This window comes from Lolium perenne, chromosome 3 (assembly GCF_019359855.2).
Source record: "Lolium perenne isolate Kyuss_39 chromosome 3, Kyuss_2.0, whole genome shotgun sequence".
NCBI lineage: Eukaryota > Viridiplantae > Streptophyta > Magnoliopsida > Poales > Poaceae > Lolium > Lolium perenne.
Window position 1 is genome coordinate 72,522,784 of NC_067246.2, and position 20,968 is coordinate 72,543,751.

General features: G+C 41.6%; 2 long non-coding RNA genes across 3 annotated transcripts; both read right to left on the reverse strand.

Annotated features, from left to right (window-relative positions):
• Positions 1–1,351: 1,351 nt before the first annotated feature.
• On the reverse strand, positions 1,352–2,597 carry LOC127338210 (uncharacterized). The gene is made up of 3 exons (XR_007874238.2): positions 2,013–2,597; positions 1,684–1,912; positions 1,352–1,602 (listed from the first exon to the last, which is right to left on the reverse strand). It is a non-coding gene; the product is annotated as an uncharacterized lncRNA (long non-coding RNA).
• Positions 2,598–14,282: 11,685 nt separating this feature from the next.
• On the reverse strand, positions 14,283–17,362 carry LOC127341522 (uncharacterized). 2 transcript variants are annotated; one of them, XR_007875589.2, is made up of 4 exons: positions 16,981–17,362; positions 15,560–15,661; positions 14,714–14,772; positions 14,283–14,541 (listed from the first exon to the last, which is right to left on the reverse strand). It is a non-coding gene; the product is annotated as an uncharacterized lncRNA (long non-coding RNA). The 2 variants fall into 2 exon arrangements; XR_007875588.2 differs by having other exon boundaries at positions 15,219–15,661.
• Positions 17,363–20,968: the final 3,606 nt, after the last annotated feature.

Genomic DNA, 20,968 nt, shown 5'->3' on the forward strand with positions numbered 1-20,968 from the left:
ATGGAAGGGTGGGAATCCCACTTGGGTGGGAGTCCCACCTTGGGTAGGTTTCCCTACTACATGGAAGGTTTTGGGTTGGGCTCTTATTCGAAGACTTGTAGTCCAACACTTGGGGGTTCCACCTATATAATGAGGGGCATAGGGGAGGGGGCCGGCCACCACAAGCCCTCAAGCTGGCCGCACCCCATAGTGGCCGGCCACCCCCTCTCCCAAACCCTAGCCGCCCCCTCTCCTCCACCTCTCCCGCAACGCTTAGCGAAGCTCCGCCGGAGATCTCCATCGCCACCGCCACCACGCCGTCGTGCTGCCGGATTCAAGGAGGAGCTACTACTTCCGCTGCCCGCTGGAACGGGGAGAAGGACGTCGTCTTCATCAACACCGAACGTGTGACCGAGTACGGAGGTGCTGCCCGATTGTGGCACCGTCAAGATCTTCTACGCGCTTTTGCAAGCGGCAAGTGATCGTCTACCGCAGCAACAAGAGCCTACTCTTGTAGGCTTTGGAAATCTTCAAGGGTGAGTCTCGATGATCCCCTCGCTGCTCCCGTCTTCTAGATTGCATCTTGGCTTGGATTGCGTTCTCGCGGTAGGACAATTTTTGTTTTCTATGCAACGAATCCCTACAGTGGTATCAGAGCCGTGTCTATGCATAGATGGTTGCACGAGTAGAACACAATGGTTTTGTGGGCGTTGATGCTTATGTTGTCTTTAGTTTGAGTACTTTGCATCTTTGTGGCATAGTGGGATGAAGCGGCTCGGACTAACTTTACATGACCGCGTTCATGAGACTTGTTCCTCGTTCGACATGCAACTTGTATTGCATAAGAGGCTTTGCGAGTGTCTGTCTCTCCTACTATAGTGAAGATTCAATTTACTCTTCTATTGACAACACTAGTATCACCGTTGTGGTTCATGTTCGTAGGTAGATTAGATCTCTCTCGAAAACCCTAAACCACGTACACTACAGGAAGAATAGCATGTAAAGACATCTAATTTAGAGACTAGAGACGCTATATTTCATCTCTACGTGGTTGTAAAGACGCTACTATAAAGCGTCGTAGAAGCGTCTTCTTATGCACCGTCTCAAATACCTTAAAGACGCATGAGTCAACGTCCCAAAATAAGGTGAGACGTTTTCAAAAGCGTGTTTATCTTTGATAGAGCCACTTTATGGATGTCCAACATATCATCTCTACCAACATTGAATCATATGCATTCTTGAATCTGTTTTTTGCGTGTTATATATAAATCTATTCATTCTTCAAATCCTTGCAGAATTTGGAGCAATGCACATCATATGATGGAAATCATATACCATCCATCACAAAACAATAAAGAATTACAAACACTCATTGTGCCGCAAACAACATCAATTATATTATCTGATGGTAATTGTCATACTGCAAGTGAAAAGTACATCCTTACAAATATTGGCATACACGAATAAACAAGTTCCTATAATTTGTGTATGTAGTTTCCTAAGTAATATGAATTTATCTGTTAGATTCGATGCTCTCTAGTTCACTTCTTCTGCAGACTTTATTTGCTCTCGATGTTGCGCCGCTTGAAAAATATTGGCGCAGTAATACCTGCAGAGGAACAACTACACGACCAAAACAACACACTTGGTAAAATATTAACAATCTCATAGCAAGTTAATATGCTTATAATCTTAGAGAAATACCTTGTGAAGCTGCAAATTTTTTTCCAAGAGTTACCGTCCGATACACATGTACTAGATGAGTTCAGCAAATCTGACCCTCGTACACAAATAAACATGTTCCAAACCGAGGAAGCTTAGCGTATTTATAAATAACTCAAAACTAGAAGCTACTTTCTGTTAGTCGATGCCCTCCGCTGTGAATAGCAGCTCCAAGGTTTGGCAGTGCTAAAACTGCAACGATATCCATTACCTGTATGCCAATACAAGGATCACAAACATAATTCACTAATCTGTAGCAAACAAAAAAGGAAGGTTTCTGAAATCTTAGAGGGGAGAGACGGAATAAATACCTAATTGCAGAGAGGAACCATAGCCCAGCGGCAAAGAACACTTGATCGATCCCAGCCACGAACAGTAGTTTATCGAGCACAGTAGCAATGAAAAATTAATATAGTACAACGGTAAGGAACTGACCAAATTCAACACTGACCCAACAACCGGATGGATCCTTGGAATCCATTACCTGTATGCAAATACAAGGGTGCAAACAAAGAAATGTTTCTGAAATCTTAGAGGGCAGAGACGGAATAGGTACCTAATTGCAGAGAGGAACGATAGTCCAGCGGCAAGGAACACTTGATCGATCCCAGCCGCGGAGAACAGTTTATCGAGTACAGTAGGAATGAATAATTAATCTACTACAACGGCAAGGAACTGACCAAATTCAACGTTTACGCAGCAGCTGGATGGATCCTTGGAATCGTACGCCGTCACATGGGTCTCGAGAGAAGCATTTTTACACGCCCTAGGAAGCCAAAGGAGAAGTTCGCCAAAGAGAGGCAACACGATCGGATCTGGTGGCGGCGCTAGGTTTTACACGCCCTAGGGGATAAGGTAAACGTGTGGATGTGGTACTTCGTTTTTTTCTTGTGTAAACCTAGAAGTTTAAGACGTAAGGTGCTGCGTCTCAACAAACGTCTCAACTGATGGCTCGATTAAGGATATAGGGACGAACATAAAAGCGTCGAACGGGTAGCGTCTTTATATGACTTTTTTGTTGTAGTGGTAAAATATGCAAACCAAATTAGAGACGTCTAACTTGTTTTTGCAGGGTTTGGTGATGTGATATGGCCATAATGTGATGACGAATATGTATGAGATGATCATTATTGTATAGTGGCAACCGGCAGGAGCCTTATAGTTGTCTTTAAATTTCATGTTGAGTAGTATTTCAAAGTAGTTGTAATAGTTGCTACATGAGGTGAACAACCATGAAGACGGCGTCATGGACCTTGACGCTACGCCGACGATGATGGAGATCATGCCCGTTGATGATGGAGATCATGTCCGTGCTTTGGAGATGAAGATGAAAGGCGCAAAGACAAAAGGGCCATATCATATCACATATGAACTGCATGTGATGTTAATCCTTTTATGCATCTTATTTTGCTTAGATCGCGACGGTAGCATTATAAGATGATCCCTCTCACTAAAATATCAAGATAATAAAGTGTTCATCCTTAGTAGCACCGTTGCCAAGACTTGTCGTTTCGAAGCATCTCGTGATGATCGGGTGTGATAGAATCAACAAGTGCATACAACGGGTGCAAGCCAGTTTTGCACATGCGGATACTAAGGTGGCCTTGACGAGCCTAGCATGTACAGACATGGTCTCGGAACACGTGATACCGAAAGGTAGAGCATGAATCATATGATTGATATGATGAACACTTTGAGTGTTCGCCATTGAAATTACATCTTGTCTCGTGATGATCGGACTTAGGTGTGGTGGATTTGGTTCGTGTGATCACTAAGACAATTCGAGGGATATTGTTTTGAGTGGGAGTTCACCTAGATTTTTAATTATGTTGAATTAAAATTTGAACTCAATTTGTCATAAACTTAGTCTAAACTATTGCAAATATATGTTGTAGATATGGCGTCCCCAATCAATTTTAATCAGTTCCTAGAGAAAGAAAAGCTTAAGAGCAACGGTAGCAACTTCACCGACTGGTTCCGTAATGTGAGGATCTTCCTCGCTGGTGGAAACCTGCAATATGTGCTTGATGCACCGCTAGGTGACTGACACGCGTACAGCACGCGACCGTTGGGAACCCCAAGTGGAAGGTGTGATGCGTACAGCAGTAAGTTTCCCTCAGTTAGAAACCAAGGTTTATCGAACCAGTAGGAGTCAAGAAGCACGTTGAAGGTTGATGGCGGCGAGATGTAGTGCGGCGCAACACCAGGGATTCCGGCGCCAACGTGGAACCTGCACAACACAAACCAAGTACTTTGCCCCAACGAAACAGCGAGGTTGTCAATCTCACCGGCTTGCTGTAACAAAGGATTAGATGTATAGTGTGGATGATGATTGTTTGCTGAAAAACAAAGAGAACAAAGATTGCAAGAGATTGTATTTCAGTAAAGAGAATTGGACCGGGGTCCACAGTTCACTAGAGGTGTCTCTCCCATAAGATAAACAGCATGTTGGGTGAACAAATTACAGTTGGGCAATTGACAAATAAAGAGGGCATGACCATGCACATACATATTATGATGAGTATAGTGAGATTTAATTGGGCATTACGACAAAGTACATAGACCGCTATCCAGCATGCATCTATGCCTAAAAAGTCCACCTTCAGGTTATCATCCGAACCCCCTCCAGTATTAAGTTGCTAACAACAGACAATTGCATTAAGTATTGCGCGTAATGTAATCAGTAACTACATCCTCGAACATAGCACCAATGTTTTATCCCTAGTGGCAACAGCACATCCATAATCTTAGAGATTTCTGTCACTTCCCCAGATTCACGGAGACATGAACCCACTATCGAGTATAAATACTCCCTCTTGGAGTTACAAGCATCTACTTGGCCAGAGCATCTACTAGTAACGGAGAGCATGCAAGATCATAAACAACACATAGATATAAATTGATAATCAACATAACATGGTATTCTCTATTCATCGGATCCCAACAAACACAACATATAGAATTACAGATAGATGATCTTGATCATGTTCGGCAGCTCACAAGACCCGACAATTAAGCACAATGAGGAGAAGACAACCATCTAGCTACTGCTATGGACCCATAGTCCAGGGGTAGACTACTCACACATCACTCCGGAGGTGACCATGGCGGCGTAGAGTCCTCCGGGAGATGATTCCCCTCTCCGGCAGGGTGCCGGAGGCGATCTCCTGAATCCCCCGAGATGGGATTGGCGGCGGCGGCGTCTCTGGAAGGTTTTCCGTATCGTGGCTCTCGGTACTGGGGGTTTCGCGACGAAGGCTATTTGTAGGCGGAAGGGCAGGTCGAGGGGCGTCACGAGGGGCCCAGATGACAGGGCCGCGCGGCCAAGACCTGGGCCGCGCCGCCCTGTAGTCTGGCCGCCTCGTGGCCCCACTTCGTTGACTCTTCGGTCTTCTGGAAGCTTCGTGGCAAAATAGGACCCTGGGCGTTGATTTCGTCCAATTCCGAGAATATTTCCTTACTAGGATTTCTGAAACCAAAAACAGCAGAAAACAGCAACTGGCACTTCGGCATCTTGTTAATAGGTTAGTTCCAGAAAATGCACAAATGTGACATAAAGTGTGCATAAAACATGTAGATATCATCAATAATGTGGCATGGAACATAAGAAATTATCGATACGTCGGGGACGTATCAGCATCCCCAAGCTTAGTTCCTGCTCGTCCCAAGCAGGTAAACGATAAACAAAGATAATTTCTGGAGTGACATGCCATCATAATCTTGATCATACTATTTGTAAGCATATGTAGTGAATGCAGCGATCAAAACAATGTAAATGACATGAGTAAACAACTGAATCATATAGTAAAGACTTTTCATGAATAGTACTTCAAGACAAGCATCAATAAGTCTTGCATAAGAGTTAACTCATAAAGCAATAATTCATAGTAGAGGCATTGAAGCAACACAAAGGAAGATTAAGTTTCAGCGGTTGCTTTCAACTTGTAACATGTATATCTCATGGATATTGTCAACATAGAGTAATATAATAAGTGCAATATGCAAGTATGTAGGAATCAATGCACAGTTCACACAAGTGTTTGTTTCTTGAGATGGAGAGAAATAGGTGAACTGACTCAACAATAAAAGTAAAAGAATGGTCCTTCAAAGAGGAAAGCATCGATTGCTATATTTGTGCTAGAGCTTTGGTTTTGAAAACAAGAAACAATTTTGTCAACGGTAGTAATAAAGCATATGTATCATGTAAATTATATCTTACAAGTTGCAAGCCTCATGCATAGTATACTAATAGTGCCCGCACCTTGTCCTAATTAGCTTGGACTACCGGGATTATCGCAATGCACATGTTTTAACCAAGTATCACAAAGGGGTACCTCTATGCCGCCTGTACAAAGGTCTAAGGAGAAAGCACGCATCGGATTTCTCGCTATTGATTATTCTCAACTTAGACATCCATACCGGGACAACATAGACAACAGATAATGGACTCCTCTTTTATGCATAAGCATGTAGCAACGATTAATTTTCTCATTTGAGATTGAGGATATATGTCCAAAACTAAAACTTCCACCATGGATCATGGCTTTAGTTAGCGGCCCAATGTTCTTCTCTAACAATATGCATGCTCTAACCATAAGGTGGTAGATCGCCCTTACTTCAGACAAGACGAACATGCATAGCAACTCACATGATATTCAACAAAGAGTAGTTGATGGCGTCCCCAGTGAACATGGTTATCGCACAACAAGCAACTTAATAAGAGATAAAGTGCATAAGTACATATTCAATACCACAATAGTTTTTAAGCTATTTGTCCCATGAGCTATATATTGCAAAGGTAGAGGAATAGAAATTTAAAGGTAGCACTCAAGCAATTTACTTTGGAATGACGGAGAAATACCATGTAGTAGGTAGGTATGGTGGACACAAATGGCATAGTGGTTGGCTCAAGTATTTTGGATGCATGAGAAGTATTCCCTCTCGATACAAGGCTTAGGCTAGAAAGGCTATTTGAAACAAACACAAGGATGAAGCGGCGCAGCAAAACTCACATAAAAGACATATTGTAAACATTATAAGACTCTACACCGTCTTCCTTGTTGTTCAAACTCAATACTAGAAATTATCTAGACTTTAGAGAGACCAAATATGCAAACCAAATTTTAGCATGCTCTATGTATTTCTTCATTAATAGGTGCAAAGTATATGACGCAAGAGCTTAAACATGAGCACAACAATTGCCAAGTATCACATTATCCAAGACATTTTAGCAAATTACTACATGTATCATTTTCCAATTCCAACCATATAACAATTTAACGAAGGAGAAACTTCGCCATGAATACTATGAGTAGAACCTAAGGACATACTTGTCCATATGCTACAGCGGAGCGTGTCTCTCTCCCACACAATGAATGCTAGGATCCATTTTATTCAAACAAAACAAAAACAAAAAACAAACCGACGCTCCAAGAAAAGCACATAAGCTGTGATGGAATAAAAATATAGTTTCAGGGGAGGAACCTGATAATGTTGTCGATGAAGAAGGGGATGCCTTGGGCATCCCCAAGCTTAGACGCTTGAGTCTTGTTGATATATGCAGGGGTGAACCACCGGGGCATCCCCAAGCTTAGAGCTTTCACTCTCCTTGATCATGTTGTATCATCTCCCTCTATTGATCCTTGAAAACTTCCTCCACACCAAACTTAGAACAACTCATTAGAGGGTTAGTGCACAATTAAAATATACATGTTCAGAGGTGACATAATCATTCTTAACACTTCTGGACATTGCACAAAGCTACTGAAAGTCAATGGAATCAAAATATCTATCGAACATAACAAAACTGGCAATGCGAAATAAAAGGCAGAATCTGTCAAAACAGAACAGTTCGTATTGACGAATTTTATTGAGGCACCAGACTTGCTCAAATGAAAATTCTCAAATTGAATGAAAGTTGCGTACATATCTGAGGATCACTCACGTAAATTGGCATAATTTTCTGAGTTACCTACAGAGAATTTTGCCCAGATTCGTGACAGCAAAGAAATCTGTTTCTGCGCAGTAATCCAAATCTAGTATGAACTTTTCTATCAACGACTTTACTTGGCACAATAAAACACTAAACTAAGATAAGGAGAGGTTGCTACAGTAGTAAACAACTTCCAAGACAAAAAAAAAACAAAGTACTGTAGTAAAAAACATGGGTTGTCTCCCATAAGCGCTTTTCTTTAACGCCTTTCAGCTAGGCGTAGAAAGTGTGTATCAAGTATTATCAAAGGATGGTGCATCGTTATCACAAACTCCCCCATCTGTGGTGGTACTAAGGGCTTTGTCAATTTTAGGCCTATAATAATATTTCTTTGGTTTAGGCACTTTAGAGACATACATAAACTTTTGCTCCTTACCCACATAAGCTTTCTCCTTATATTTAAGAGAAGAAAATGTTGAACCCAAGGTTCCCATAGCTTTTTCAAGTTCGTCAATCCTATTGATTTGATCATCATGGACAACACAAGTTCCTAGGACACTAATTCTTTCATCAATTCCTCCTAAGGATTTATCGAGTTCATCAGTTTTATCAAGTAACATTTCCAATTTAGTTTCAATACTTGGAAATTTTTTCTCTATGGTTTCCAATTTTTTCATAACATCTTCAAGAGAGATTTCAGTTTTAACTTCATCAACAGGGGGTATTCCAAATAGACTCTCAATAATGCAGCTAGCTTCTAATGCAGGAGTACTTAGGAAGTTACCTCCCGCGAGACAATCAAGAACATACCTATTCCCGCTAGAGATACCAACATAAAAATTCCTGAGTAAAATAGTGCTGGAGTGTTTCTTAGTGCACCTATTATGGGCATTACTAATTCTATACCAAGCATCTCTTAAACATTCTCCCCCTTGTTGCTTAAACGAACGAACTTCAACTTCAGGATTACTCATCTTAGCAATAGTAAATAAAACAAACTAGATAAAGTAAATGCAAGTAACTATTTTTTTTGGGTTTTTGATATAGCAAACAAGATAGCAAATAAAGTAAAACTAGCAACTAATTTTTTTGTATTTTGATTTAGTGCAGCAAACAAAGTAGTAAATAAAATTAAGCAAGACAAAAACAAAGTAAAGAGATTGGGATGTGGAGACTCCCCTTGCAGCGTGTCTTGATCTCCCCGGCAACGGCGCCAGAAATTTAGCTTGACACGCGTACAGCACGCGACCGTTGGGAACCCCAAGTGGAAGGTGTGATGCGTACAGCAGTAAGTTTCCCTCAGTTAGAAACCAAGGTTTATCGAACCAGTAGGACTCAAGAAGCACGTTGAAGGTTGATGGCGGCGAGATGTAGTGCGGCGCAACACCAGGGATTCCGGCGCCAACGTGGAACCTGCACAACACAAACCAAGTACTTTGCCCCAACAAAACAGCGAGGTTGTCAATCTCACCGGCTTGCTGTAACAAAGGATTAGATGTATAGTGTGGATGATGATTGTTTGCAGAAAAACAGTAGAACAGTATTGCAGTAGATTGTATTTCAGTAAAGAGAATTGGACCGGGGTCCACAGTTCACTAGAGGTGTCTCTCCCATAAGATAAACAACATGTTGGGTGAACAAATTACAGTTGGGCAATTGACAAATAAAGAGGGCATGACCATGCACATACATATTATGATGAGTATAGTGAGATTTAATTGGGCATTACGACAAAGTACATAGACCGCTATCCAGCATGCATCTATGCCTAAAAAGTCCACCTTCAGGTTATCATCTGAACCCCCTCCAGTATTAAGTTGCTAACAACAGACAATTGCATTAAGTATTGCGCGTAATGTAATCAGTAACTACATCCTCGAACATAGCACCAATGTTTTATCCCAAGTGGCAACAGCACATCCATAATCTTAGAGATTTCTGTCACTTCCCCAGATTCACGGAGACATGAACCCACTATCGAGCATAAATACTCCCTCTTGGAGTTACAAGCATCTACTTGGCCAGAGCATCTACTAGTAACGGAGAGCATGCAAGATCATAAACAACACATAGATATAAATTGATAATCAACATAACATGGTATTCTCTATTCATCGGATCCCAACAAACACAACATATAGAATTACAGATAGATGATCTTGATCATGTTCGGCAGCTCACAAGACCCGACAATTAAGCACAATGAGGAGAAGACAACCATCTAGCTACTGATATGGACCCATAGTCCATGGGTAGACTACTCACACATCACTCCGGAGGCGACCATGGCGGCGTAGAGTCCTCCGGGAGATGATTCCCCTCTCCGGCAGGGTGCCGGAGGCGATCTCCTGAATCCCCCGAGATGGGATTGGCGGCGGCGTCTCTGGAAGGTTTTCCGTATCGTGGCTCTCGGTACTGGGGGTTTCGTGACGAAGGCTATTTGTAGGCGGAAGGGCAGGTCGAGGGGCGTCACGAGGGGCCCAGATGACAGGGCCGCGCGACCAAGACCTGGGCCGCGCCGCCCTGTAGTCTGGCCGCCTCGTGGCCCCACTTCGTTGACTCTTCGGTCTTCTGGAAGCTTCGTGGCAAAATAGGACCCTGGGCGTTGATTTCGTCCAATTCCGAGAATATTTCCTTACTAGGATTTCTGAAACCAAAAACAGCAGAAACAAAGAATCGGCACTTCGGCATCTTGTTAATAGGTTAGTTCCAGAAAATGCACAAATGTGACATAAAGTGTGCATAAAACATGTAGATATCATCAATAATGTGGCATGGAACATAAGAAATTATCGATACGTCGGGGACGTATCAGTGACCCTCCTGCAGAAACTGAAACCGATGAAGTAAAGAATGTTTACGCGACTCGGAAAACTCGGTACTCTCAAGTTCAGTGTGCCATCCTGTGCAGTCTGGAAGCCGATCTTCAAAAACGTTTTGAGCACCACGATCCTCATGATTTGGTCAATGAGCTGAAAGCTATATTTGAAACTCATGCGGCCGTGGAATGCTATGAAGCATCGAAACACTTCTTCAGCTGCATGATGGAAGAAGGCAACTCCGTTAGTGAGCACATGCTCGTTATGACCGGGCATGCGAAGAAACTCAGTGACTTGGGAATAGTGATTCCTAACAGACTGGGGATTAATCGTGTCCTTCAATCACTGCCACCTAGTTACAAGAACTTTGTGATGAACTACAATATGCAGAACATGAACAAAGAGTTACCTGAACTCTTTGGCATGCTAAAAGCTGCTGAGATTGAGATCAAGAAAGAGCACCAAGTGTTGATGGTCAACAAGACCACCAGTTTCAAGAAACAGGGCAAGTCTAAGGGAAAATTCAAGAAGGGTGGCAATAAAGCTGCCACGCCTCCTATGAAACCTAAGAACGGCCCTAAGCCTGATGTTGAGTGCTATTACTGCAAGGAGAAGGGACACTGGAAGCGTAATTGGTCCAAGTATCTGGCTGATCTGAAGAGTGGCCTTGTCAAGAAGAAGAAAGAAGGTATATCTGATATACATGTTATAGATGTTTATCTCACTGGTTCTCGTACTAGTACCTGGGTATTTGATACTGGTTCGGTTGCTCATATTTGTAACTCGAAATAGGAACTAAAGGATAAACGAAGACTACTGAAGGATGAAGTGACGATGCGCTTTGGAAACGGATCCAAAGTCGATGTGATCGCTGTCGGCACACTTCCTCTACATCTACCTTCGGGATTAGTTTTAAGCCTAAATAATTGTTATTTTGTACCTGCGTTGAGCATGAACATTATATCTGGATCTTGTTTAATGCAAGACGGTTATTCATTCAAGTCTGAGAATAATGGTTGTTCTATTTTTATGAATAATATCTTTTATGGTCGAGCACCTGAAAAGAATGGCTTATTTCTGTTAGATCTCGATAGTAGTGATACACATATACATAACATTGATGCTAAACGGATTAAATTGAATGATAATTCTACTTATATATGGCACTGTCGTCTTGGTCATATTGGAGTGAAACGCATGAAGAAACTCCATACCGATGGATTACTTGAATCACTTGACTTTGAGTCACTTGATAGATGCGAAGCATGTCTGATGGGAAAAATGACTAAGACTCCATTTTTCGGTATTATGGAGCGAGCTACTGACTTATTGGAAATCATACATACCGATGTGTGCAGACCAATGAGTGTAGCATCGCGCGGTGGTTATCGTTATGTTCTAACCTTCACAGATGATCTGAGTAGATATGGGTATATCTATTTCATGAAACCTAGATCCGAAACTTTCGAGAAGTTTAAGGAATTCCAAAGTGAAGTAGAAAATCAACGTAACAAGAAGATTAAATTTCTACGGTCTGATCGTGGAGGTGAATATCTGAGTTATGAGTTTGGCATGCATTTAAAGAAATGCGGAATACTTTCACAATTGACACCTGATGTCTACGCACACTCCTTTTCCTGTAGACAGTGTTGGGCCTCCAAGAGCAGAGGTTTGTAGAACAGCAGCAAGTTTTCCCTTAAGTGGATCACCCAAGGTTTATCGAACTCAGGGAGGAAGAGGTCAAAGATATTCCTCTCAAGCAACCCTGCGATCACAATGCAAGAAGTCTCTTGTGTCCCCAACACACCCAATACACTTGTCAGATGTATATGTGCACTAGTTCGGCGAAGAGATAGTAAAATGCAAGTAATATGGATGTATATGAGTGGTAATAGCTATCTGAATAAAATATGGCAGCGAGTAAACATCCAGTGGAACAGTAAACAAATAGTGACAACGGCGCCAGAAAATGCTTGCTGGCGTGCAGTTGACGTGGGAGATAGGAATCTTTGTGGTGTGACTTTTCTATTCGGAGACAAGGCCTAGGGATCATACTTTCACTAGTGGACACTCTCAACATCGATCACATAACTGAATAGATAAATGCTATACTCTACACTCTCTTGTTGGATGATGAACACCACTAGTTGTGTAGGGCTACAAGAGCACCTCAATGCCGGAGTTAACAAGCTCCACAACATTCGATATTCATATTTAAATAACCTTAGAGTGCATGATAGATCAACACAACTATACCAAGTACTAACATAGCATGCACACTGTCACCATCATACTATGAAAGGAGGAATAGATCACATCAATACCATCATAGTAATAGTTAACTTCATAATCTACAAGAGATCACAATCATAAACTACGCCAAGTACTACATGATGCACACACTGTCACCATTACATCATGAAGGAGGAATAGAGTACTTTAATAACATCACTAGAGTAGCACATAGAGTAATAGTGATACAAAGCTCATATGAATCTCAGTCATGTAAGGCAGCTCATGAGATCATTGTATTGAAGTACATAGGAGAGAGATTAACCACATAGCTACCGGTACAACCCTTAGCCTCGATGGAGAACTACTCCCTCCTCATGGGAGACAGCAGCGTTGATGAAGATGGCGGTGGTGTCGATGGAGATGCCTTCCGGGGGCACTTCCCCGTCCCGGCGGCGTGCCGGAACAGAGAATTATGTCCCCCAGATCTTGGCTTCGCGATGGCGGTGGCTCTGGAAGGTTTCTCGTACCGTGGCATTTCCGTATCGAACATTTAGGTCAGGGGGCTTCTTATAGGCGAAGATGCGGAGTCGGAAGGCTGACGGGGCCGCCACACAATAGGGGGGTGCGGCCCCCCCTCTGGCCGCGCCGGCCTGGCGTCTGGTGGCCCTGTGGCCCCCCTCTGGTCCCTCTCGGATGTTCTGGAAGCTTCGTGGAATTATAAGATGCTGGGCGTTGATTTCGTCCAATTCCGAGAATATTTCCTTACTAGGATTTCTGAAACCAAAAACAGCAGAAAACAGGAACTGGCACTTCGGCATCTCGTCAATAGGTTAGTTCGGAAAACGCATAAATATGACATAAAGTGTGAACAAAATATGTAGGTATTGTCATAAAACAAGCATGGAACATCAGAAATTATAGATACGTTGGAGACGTATCAGCATCCCCAAGCTTAGTTCCTACTCGTCCTCGAGTAGGTAAACGATAACAAAGATAATTTCTGAAGTGACATGCTACCAACATGATCTTAATCATACTATTGTAAAGCATATGAGATGAATGCAGCGATTCAAAGCAATGATAAAGACAATGATTAAACAACTGAATCATATAGCAAAGACTTTTCATGAATAGTACTTTCAAGACAAGCATCAATAAGTCTTGCATAAGAGTTAACTCATAAAGCAATAGATTCTAAATAAAGGCATTGAAACAACACACACTACAAGAGGACCCTGCCTACAGCAACAGATATATCTGTATCTAAATGACAATATGGACGTTGCTAGTGCATTTACCAACGTATAATAATGCGTTGCGTTTTTGGGTGTTGCTAGGGTACAATGCAACGCATATAGCTTCGTTGGTAATAGGAGCGTTGCAACGGAGCAACACATAAATTTGAGTTTAGCAACCCTTGTATATGTTGTTGCTTACCCTACTCGATGCAATAATACAATTTTTAATATAATCAGATATCAACAAATCAGTTTTTCTCTTTTTCATGTTCTTCTACTCCACAATCAATCTTTTGATTATCCAAGCATATCATTGATGCAAAATTTAATGAACATATCAATCAAAACTCAAAGGTATACGCTTGAATAAATTATTAACCTTTTTTAATTAAAATTTATAAATCCAATCTGAGTTAGATACATCCAATCTGAGTTACATACATCGGCTTGATACAAATTACAAAATGGACATTAGATCAACCTGTTATCCACAAATTTCGTGGCACAGGTTTACTCATACCTTAATCTAATCTAAGAAATAAAAATAAAATTATCTATTATGCCTTCTTCCCCATGGCCTGGACGCTGATTGCAGAATATCCCTTCATTATATTACCTCCTGCAATAGAAAATTAAGTATATTTAGCTCATACTAGTATCAAAAAATATCCATTTAAAAAAAAACAAGCCAACATAACTTTTACGACAAAGAACATAACATAGGACAATAATATCCTATTGGCTGCATAATCAGACAGCTGAGGAAGTAAATTGCTATAACTACTCACTTGTGCCCTTGCGAAATTTTTCCAATGCTCCAGATATACAACTCACAATATCTGATTGCCTGCACAATAAAACTTTGGCGTGAACACAGTAACTCTATCAGCAATATCTATTAGAAACATATTACATGTTTACAGCAGAAGGTATTGCGCTGCTTTGGTAACAATGCACGATTGAGATAATTGGTAGTTCACCACTTTGTTAAGCGATGGTACTATTTTGGAAAGGTGGATTGACTTATAGAAAGAAAGTGCGCTAACAATTTCACCGTATCAGCTATGCATGGTGGCATGCCTTAGAAGTAAAGGTTGCCATTACGAATGAATTCAGGGGTGGTTCCACTTGTGTAACTTACGTTTGTGATTGAGGGCTAGATATTCAGCAAGCAAGCCTTTTTGACTAATTTTAGTGTTAATTTGATGGTAGAATTTATAACAACGACTGAAATATATTCCGTAGGCAATAGAACTTAACAGAGCAGTAAATATTGACTTATAGAGTACATACCCGGTAGGGCATAATGAACATGCCTTCTTCTGCTACAAACTCAAACATGCCAATGTGAAATCCATTATTAGAACCTTTGTGCAGATCATCTAGCATTGGATACTCAATGTGCAGCAAAGTCATTAAATCAAAACTAATGCATATAAATTCTGTAGGAGTGATCCAAGTCGACAACAGGATGCTACTAAGCAATAAATTAAGGTAAACATGTATTCCAACAAAAACTCATGCAGGTTGTCAAACGACAAGCAAAAATAACGGTTTTCCGATGTGTACAATTATGCTCTGCAGTATACACATCTAGATCATAGGATAATAAGCAAGAAGCTATGAGAAATAACCTTGTTGTGCACTAGTTGATCATATACACACAGAAAGTGCAATATTAGGATACAGCATCGAGTAGCACTTCCTATTCTGCTCGTGTTGCTGTCTCGAATCACCTGTCGTGAGAACAAGGAACCACGTCGCCAGGCGGATGCTCCTTGCGGGGCCCAGGTTGAGGTCTCGCTTCCATCCGTTGTGCATCGTCATCGATCATGGGCATCAGTTGCTGCTGCTCCTGTTAGCTCTTTGGCCTCAGTGGATATGCGATCTGCCTTGGAGGTGCAAGCCGGGTTGATTCAAGAGGCCGTCCGTCCTCTTCACGAGGCTGTTGACTCCTTGCATGACTGGATGCTTGCGATTGGGGGCTTTCTGGAACGGGCGGAAGCTGTGTTGGATAGGCTCTCCCGATTGCCTGCCGATCCTTTGGTTCTACCTGTTGTTGGCAAAGTGGGTGCGACCGGAGCGAGCCTTCATGGTTGTTTCTCTCCTCGTGCTAGGGCGAGCTCGGTGATCACGGCTCCGGTCATGAAGATCATGCCTGAGATCCTAGAGTTGTGTGGTGGTGTGCTTACGCCTCCCTCCGTCGAGGAAGTGAGGTCCGACTCACACGTTTCCTCGGATGTGGCTTCTCCGACGTGTCTTGGCTTTGAGAAATGTGATGTTGTTGATGCAGTCTCTCTCTCGCTTGACTCCGACAGACAGATGGTTCCTATTGATGATGGGGTACCTAAGTCTGGACTGTCGGCTTTCGTGCCTGGAGCTATCGTCGCCAGGGAAGTTTGCGATTTTCTCGCCACCTTGGCTACTGCCTACCCTGGATCTGCGGTTGGATCTACGGTTGGCTGACGGGTGCCCACAATGTCGTAGCATGTCCTTGACGGCTCAATGTTGGAGTGTCTTGCGTGAGTGTTTGTTAGTGCTGCGGTGTTGAACTGTTGGAGTATCTTGTTTGTGGGTGTGTGTGGGTGTGTTCTTTGTGTGGGCTTGGCCCTGTCGTTGTAGGTTTTCGCCCGGTTTTCTCCTAAAAACTGGGCACTCTCTTCTTAATTAATAGATGAGGCAAAGCTTTTGCCTCTATTTCAAAAAAAAAAAAAACTGTAAAGAAGTAAATGTATTATTTTACTCCTTAAAAGAAATAACAGGGAACATTCAAGCTGCATATATGATAAGGCATTTTAGCTCAGACAATCTGCTTATTAGTTAAGGATATGAATTGAAAAATCATTTTCTAACATCAATATAAGATGTTTGACATGCCAAAAGCAGGAGACGTTATTTTTTTTTATTAGTTTAGTTTTCCAACTAAATAACATTCTTACCTAGCTAGCTATAGTTAGGAAGGTGTCACATTATCAAAATAGCCGAAAAGAAACCTGCAGGCTGCACACATAAGGCAATCAGTACTAATGAATCAATCTGAGGTAGCAGTAAAAACCTCCAGTCCTTCGCACGTCTCTTCTGATTACATATCGACTTTTCAGATTCAGTTATGCAGATTCATGAACGGGAGACCTGGCATGGAATGTTGAATACAAAAGATTAGCAGAAAGTGACAAGGAATTGGTAGCATCAAACCACATCTCGTAGGCACAATAATTGCAAAGCAAACAAATTAGTCATGTAATCCATGTCTCCCTGTAGATAGCGCCAAACCCAAATCTTCAGTGCACGGTATTCAGTTCGCCCATTACAAGCACACAGGAGTAGACGGGATTTAATCTGCTTGGTGCAAAACACAGAACTGAATCAATTGATTTGGTATCATAATAGAAAAGAAGAATCACATAATTATGTGGTTCCACAGACGGAAATACCTAGAACAGGTTAGTAATTTTAAGTCAACCGATATCACAATTGCTACTTCAAACTGAACACCGCTACTAATCTGTTGATCTGCTAAGCATTTTTTTTACTCAATTCTAGTTCAAACCTCAGCTAGCAGCACCAGCAATCCAGCACGCTCAGCCCTCTGTACCTCAGATTAGAGAAACCCAACATCCGGACTAACCTGGTTGTTTGAATCGAGGAAGCAACAGCTGGGGGCAAACATAAGTATCGCATGACAGCAGCGACACATGAATGGCGGCGGCAAGACAACGACGTCAACACGGAATGAAGAAACCCTAGGCCATGGCGATGGAGGCGGCTGGGTGCTGGGACCTGGCAGTCGGACGTGCGTCTGATTCTCTCGATCTCCGGCGCAGGTATGGAGTCGGATGGGTTCTTGTTCCACAGCCCCGTCAGTACCTCAATCAGAGCAGGCCGCCGAGCGCAAGTTGCGTTGATCTGCCGCCCATAATTCCTCCGACAAGGACCGCCGGCTTCCCCTCGGCGACACTGGCAAGGGCAGCCGAGTAGAGATGCGCCCGGATAGTGAGGACATCGAAGGAGGAGGAAGAGCCAATGAGAGGAAGGGGTGCGGCGGTGGGAGACGAGGCGGTGAGGAGGAGGCTGATAGATCGGACTAGCACTAGATCGGGATTGCAGTTTCAAGACTCTGAGAGTAGATAAGGCAGAAACGTCCTTAGCGCAAGGCCCAATTATGTACCGCTGAAATTTCCATGTACGCGGCAATAACTCCCGCCGAAGCGCCCAAAATTTCCTCATAGGGAATATTGATCTTTTCGGATAGCAACTGCGCTTTGTTAGCTAACGGATGAAGGGGCAACGCATGTATCCGTATCTACCATAAAAATTTGCAACGCATATACAGAGGGTTGCAAATTAACTGTTGTTGTATGGTGGTATTTCTTGTAGTGACAAAGGAAGATTAAGTTTTAGCGGTTGCTTTCAACTTCAACATGTATATCTCATGGATATTGTCAACATAAATTAATATGATGAATGCAAATATGCAAGCATGTAAGAATCAATGCACAGTTAACACAAGTGTTTGCTTCTAAGACAAAAAGAAGTAGGTGAACTGACTCAACATAAAAGTAGAATAAAGGCCCTTCGAAGAGGGAAGCATTGATTGCTATATTTGTGCTAGAGCTTTTATTTTGAAAACATAAAGAGAGCATAAAAGTAAATTTTGAGAGGTGTTTGTTGTTGTCAACGAATGGTAATGGCACTCTAACCCCCTTGCCAGACAAACCTTCAAAGAGCGGCTCCCATGAAACATTTTTATTTTTGGGTGGCACTCCTTCCAACCTTGCTTTCACAAACCATGGCTAACCGAATCCTCGGGTGCCTGCCAACAATCTCATACCATGAAGGAGTGCCTTTTATTTTAGTTTTATTTAGATGACACTCCTCCCCACCTTTGCTTTCTCAAGCCATGGCTAACCGAATCCTCGGGTGCCGTCCAACAATCACATACCATGGAGGAGTGTCTATTTATAAAATTATGAAAGTTAATTAATTTGGGGCTGGGAACCCCATTGCCAGCTCTTTTTGCAAAATTATTGGATAAGCGGATGAAGCCACTAGTCCATTGGTAAAAGTTGCCCAACAAGATTGAAAGATAAACACCACATACTTCCTCATGAGCTATAAAACATTGACACAAATAAGAGGTAATAACTTTTGAAGTGTTTAAAGATAGCACTCAAGCAATTTACTTTGGAATGGCAGAGAAATACCATGTAGTAGGTAGGTATGGTGGACACAAATGGCATAGTTTTTGGCTCAAGGATTTTGGATGCATGAGAAGTAATCCTCTCAATTAAAAGTCTTAGGCTAGCAAGGTTGTTTGAAGCAAACACAAGTATGAACCGGTACAACAAAACTCACATAAAAACATATTGCAAGCATTATAAGACTCTACACTGTCTTCCTTGTTGCTCAAACCCTTACCAGAAAATATCTAGACCTTAGAGAGACCAATCATGCAAACCAAATTTTAGCAAGCTCTATGTATTTCTTCACTAATAGGTGCAAAGTATATGATGCAAGAGCTTAAACATGATCCATATGAGCACAACAATTGCCAAGTATCAAGTTATTCAAGACATCATACCAATTACCACATGTAGCATTTCCCCTTTCCAACCATATAACAATTAACGAAGAAGTTTCAACCTTCGCCATGAAAACTAAAAGCTAAGAACACATGTGCTCATATGAACCAGCGGAGCGTGTCTCTCTCCCACACAAGCATTTATTCAAAGAATGAAAATAACAAAAACGAAAATAAAAGCACAGAGACGTTCCAAGTAAAGTACATAAGATGTGACGGAATAAAAATATAGTTTCAAGAGAAGAAACCTGATAAATTGTTGATGAAGAAGGGGATGCCTTGGGAATCCTCAAGCTTAGATGCTTGAGTCTTCTTGAAATATGTAGGGATGAACCACGAGGGCATCTCCAAGCTTAGACTTTTTACTCTTCTTAGTCATATATCATCCTCCTCGCTTGACCCTTGAAAACTTCCTCCACACCAAACTCAAAACAAACTCATTAGAGGGTTAGTGCATAATCAAAAATTCACATGTTCAGAGGTGACACAATCATTCTTAACACTTCTGGACATTGCACAAAGCTACTGGAAGTTAATGGAACAAAGAAATCCATCCAACATAGCAAAAGAGGCAATGCGAAATAAAAGGCAGAATCTGTCAAAACAGAACAGTCCGTCAATACGAATTTTTTAGAGGCACCAGACTTGCTCAGATGAAAATACTCAAATTGAATGAAAGTTGTGTACATATCTGAGGCTCACTCACGTAAATTGGCAGATTTTTCTGAGTTACCTACAGAGAACACTGGCCAAATTCGTGACAGACAAAAATCTGTTTCTGCGCAGTAATCCAAATCTAGTATCAACCTTTCTATCAAAGACTTTACTTGGCACAACAATGCAATAAAGTAAGATAAGGAGAGGTTGCTACAGTAGTAACAACTTCGAAGACTCGAATATAAAAGAAAATTTCTGTAGTAAAATAAAAACATGGGTTATCTCCCAAGAAGTGCTTTCTTTATAGCCATTAAGATGGGCTCAGTAATTTTAATGATGCACTCCCAAGAAATAAGAGTTGAAGCAAAAGAGAGCATCAAAAAGCAAATTCAAAACAAATTTAAGTCTAACCCACTTCCTATGCATAGGAATTTTGTACACAAATAGATTCATGAAGCATAATGCAACAAGCATAGAAAGATAAAACAAGTGCAGCTTCAAGATTTTCAGCAAAAAGAGAGGTGTTTTAGTAACATGAAAATTTCTACAACTATATTGTCCTCTCTCATAATAATGTCCAGTGGCATCATGAGCAAACTCAACAATATAACTATCACATAAAGCATTCTTGTCATGAGTCTCATGCATAAAATTATTACTCTCCACATAAGCATAATCAATTTTATTAGTAATAGTGGGAGCAAATTCAACAAAGTAGCTATCATTATTATTCTCATCAAGTGTAGGAGGCATAGTATAATCATAATAAAATTTACTCTCCATAGTAGGTGGTACCAAAAGACTA